At 41.2% G+C, this 4,430-nt stretch overlaps 1 pseudogene; it reads left to right on the forward strand.

Annotated features, from left to right (window-relative positions):
- LOC129558091 (nucleotide triphosphate diphosphatase NUDT15 pseudogene) lies at positions 1 to 2,995 on the forward strand (annotated as a pseudogene).
- The last annotated feature ends 1,435 nt before the right edge of the window (positions 2,996 to 4,430 follow it).

Raw genomic sequence — 4,430 nt, forward strand, 5'->3', positions numbered from 1 at the left:
ATGCTAGAGGCCAACAGGTGAGGTGTGAGGTAAATGGGTCAGATGTTGGCACTTCCTGAGAAATGTTTCCCCAGCACCAATGAGCTCCTAATCACCCTGCTTTGAGGAAAAGATACAGGGCAAAAGAATTTTTAACATTTTTTCCTAAACAGAACATTTCAAGTATATTCAAAAGTATAGAGAATTGGGCTTCTCTGGTAAAGTGGTAAAGAATCCTCCTGCCAAAACAAGAGACATGGGTTCAATCCCTGGCCTGGGAAGATCCCACATGTTGCAGAGAAACTAAGCCCATGCACCGTAACTACGGAGACTGTGCTCTAGAGCCCGGGAGCCGCAACTACGGAGCCTGTGTGCAGCAACTGCTGTGACTCTCTCTCCCTAGAGCCTGTGCTGTGCAACAAGAGAAGCCACTGCAATGAGAAGCCCGTTCGCCCCAACTGCAGAAAAAGCCTGCGAAGCAGTGAAGACCCAGCACAGCCAAAAATAAATAATAAATAAAATTGTGATAGAAGTTGCAAACGAAACAACTGACAAAGGGTTAATCTTCAAAATATATAAGCAACTCATACAGCTCCACATCAGGAAAACAAACCGCTTAGTCAAAAAATGGGCAGAAGACCTAAGCAGACATTTCTCCAAAGAAGATATATGGATGGCTAATGAGCACCGGAAAAGATGTTCAATGTTGCTCATCATTAGATAAATGCAAATGAAAACTACTATGAGGTATCACCTCACACCAGTCAGGATGGCCATCATAAAAATCTATGAACAATAATTGCTGGAGAGGGTGTGGAGAAAAGAGAACACTTTTGCACTGTTGGTGTAAATGTAAATTGATACAATCACTCTGGAGAACAGTATGGAGATTCGTTAAAAAACTAAGAATAAAACTACCATCTGACCCAACAATCCCACTATTGGGCATATACCATGAGGAAACCAAAATTGAAAAAGATACCTGTACCCCAGTGTTCCTCACAGCACTATTTATGATAGCGAGGACATGGAAGTAGCCTACATGTCCATCTACAGAAGAGTGGATAAGGAAGTTGTAGTACATATATACAATGGAATATTACTCAGCTATAAAAAAGAACACATCTGAGTCAGTTCTAATGAGGTGAATGAACCTCAAGCCTATTATATCAGGGGAAGGAGAGGGTGAGACGAACTGGGAGAGTAGCACTGAAACATGTACATTACCATATGTAAAACAGACAGCCAGTGGGAATTTGCTGTATGATGCAGGGACTCAAACTCGGTGCTCTGTGACAACCTAGAGGGGTGGGATGGGGCTGGAGGTGGGAGGGAGGTTCGAGAGGGAGGGGACAGCGGAGAGAAACAATATTGTGAAGCAATTATCTTCCAATTAAAAATAAATACATTTTTAAAAGGTAGAACTGTATTGGACTTGTTATTAAGTTAAAAGGCACATTTTTCATTTCTACCAAGAACTTTATTGAACAATGTATTCACTGTTTTGTCCACGACCTGCTGCCATTTTTCAGGCAACTTCATAATTCCATCTTCCCCAAATTTTTTATGTTTTTGAGTGAGGAACTGTTCAAGGTGTCTTTTACAGTTTTCCAGGGAAATGAAATTTTTTTCACTAAGAATATTTTAAAGACTAAAATAAATGCAAATCCAAAGGTGCAATGTCAGGTGAATATTGCAGTTGAATCAGACCTTCCCAGTCAATCGGTAGCAATTTTTGCCTTGTCATCAAAGAAATAAAAGGTCTTGCATTATGCTGATGGAAGATTATGTGTTTCAGTTCAGTTCAATTCAGTCGCTCAGTCGTGTCCGACTCTTTGCGACATTATGTGTTTCAGTTCAGTTCAGTTCAGTCGCTCAGTCGTGTCCGACTCTCCGCGACCCCATGAATCACAGCACACCAGGCCTCCCTGTCCATCACCAACTCCCAGAGTACACTCAAACTCATGTCCACAGAGTCGGTGATGCCATCCAGCCATCTCATTCTCCGTCGTCCCCTTCTCCTCCCGCCCCCAACCTTTCCCAGCTTCAGAGTCTTTTCCAGTGAGTCAACTCGTCGCATGAGGTGGCCAAAGTATTGCAGCTTCAGCTTTAGCATCAGTCCCTCCAATGAACACCCAGGATTGATCTCCTTTAGAATGGACTGGTTGGATCTCCTTGCAGTATAAGGGACTCTCAAGAGTCTTCTCCAACACCACAGTTCAAAAGCATCGATTCTGGTCGGAGTGGGCGTCGTGGTGACCAGCGGCAGGCATCCTCGCTGCGTCCTCCTGGGGAGGAGGAAAGGGTCGTTCGGAGCCGGCAGTTTCCAGCTTCCCGGGGGCCACTTGGAGTTCGGTGAAAGCTGGGAAGAATGTGCTCAAAGGGAAACCTGGGAAGAAGCAGCTCTTCACCTGAAAAACGTTCGCTTTGCCTCGGTTGTGAATTCTTTCATTGAAGAAGAGAATTACCATTATGTCACTATTTTAATGAAAGGAGAGGTGGCCCTGACTCATGATTCAGAACCAAAGAATGTAGAGCCTGAAAAGAATGAAAGTTGGGAGTGGGTTCCTTGGGAAGAATTTCCTCCCCTGGATCAGCTTTTCTGGGCCCTACGTTGTTTAAAAGAACAAGGCTATGATCCTTTTAAAGAAGATTTGGATCATCTGGTAGGATATAAAGGAAGTCACCTAGAGGTGAACAGGGAGATTCACTGAGTTGTTCTTTTTTTTAATGGATTGGCCAAAAAGTTCACTTAGGTTTTTTTTGTACAATGACTATAGTTGTGCTTAGTTGTCTCTAACTTCATTTAAAACAATTTTGTGAGATTGTACTATGACACCTATCACAGCAATGTGCATTTTTTAAAAGAAACTTATCAAAATTGGTGAATTTGGGGGTAGTAGCCATTTTAATATTGAAGATGGAAGAAAAAAAGCAACAATTTCGGCATATTATGCTTGATTATTTCAAGAAAGGTAAAAATGCAACAGATACAAAAAAAAAGATTTGTGCAGAGTATGGAGAAGGTGCTGTGACTGAGCGAACATGTCAAAAGTGGTTTGCAAAGTTTCGTGCTGGAGATTTCTCTCTGTATGATGCTCCACGGTCAGGTAGACCAGTTGAAGTGGATAGCAGTCAAATCGAGACATTAATTGAGAGCAATCAACATTATACCACACGAGAGATAGCCGACATACTCAAAATATCCAAATCGAGCGTTGAAAACCATTTGCACCAGCTTGGTTATGTTAATCGCTTTGATGTTTGGGTTCCACTTAAGTTAAGCCAGAAAAACCTTCTTGATCGTATTTCCACATGTGATTCTCTACTAAAACGTAATGAAAGTGTTCCGTTTTTAAAACAAATTGTGACAGGCAATGAGAAATGGATACTGTTCAATAATGTGGAACGGAAGAGATCTTGGGACAAGCGAAATGAACCGCCGCCATCCATGCCAAAGGCTGGTCTTCATCCAAAGAGGGTGATGTTGTGTATATGGTGGGATTGGATGGGAGTCCTCTATTATGAGCTCCTTCCAGAAAACCAATCAATCAGTTCTAAGAAGTACTGCTCCCAGTTAGACCAATTGAAAGCAGCACTCAATGAAAAGCATCCAGAATCAGTCGACAGAAAATGCATAATCTTTCATCAGGATAATGCAAGACCACATGTTTCTATGATGACCAGACAAAAATTGGTACAGCTTGGCTGGGAAGTTCTGATTCCTCCACCATATTCCCCAGACATTGCACCTTCAGATTTCCATTTATTTCGGTCTTTACAAAATTCTCTCAATGGAAAAAATTTCAGTTCCCTGGAAGACTGCAAAAGGCACCTGGAACAGTTCTTTGCTCAAAAAGATAAAAAGTTTTGGGAAGATGGAATTATGAAGTTGCCTGAAAAATGGCAGAAGGTAGTGGAACAAAATGGTGAATATGTTGTTCAGTTCAGTTCTTGGTGAAAGTGAAAATGTGTTTTTTATTTTTGCTTAAAAATCAAAAGAACTTTTGGGCCAACCCAATACATAAAAGGCAAAGTAAGGTCCTGTTAAAGAATGAAAAATATCTACATTTCAAAACAACTCCATTTTACCTGAAAAGTCCCCCGTGATGGCCAGTTTATTTGTAGTCTCTTAATATACCCAACGCCTTTTCATTCAGTACTTGTGAAAAATTTTCAGATTGTGTCATGAATTGTTTCAGATTCAGAAAATGTGATAGTTGCTGATGTTATAAATGGTAATTCCGTTTTCTGTATTTCTCGGGTATTGATGAGTCATCACCAGTGTGTGTGAAGGAGTGCAGTAGAATTTGTCTTAGTGTTTCAGTTCTAGTAGAGATCCTAATCCAAGCGCTAACACAGAATTTATCACATTTGTTGGTTTTCCTTTCCTGTTTTGTCGTTGTTAATATATTTTGACAGTTCCTACAACTAGCGCAGGCAGGACAGGT

The sequence above is a fragment of the Moschus berezovskii genome, chromosome 8, assembly GCF_049115385.1.
Source record: "Moschus berezovskii isolate FMDL1 chromosome 8, NW_MosBer_1.0, whole genome shotgun sequence".
NCBI classification, from domain to species: domain Eukaryota; kingdom Metazoa; phylum Chordata; class Mammalia; order Artiodactyla; family Moschidae; genus Moschus; species Moschus berezovskii.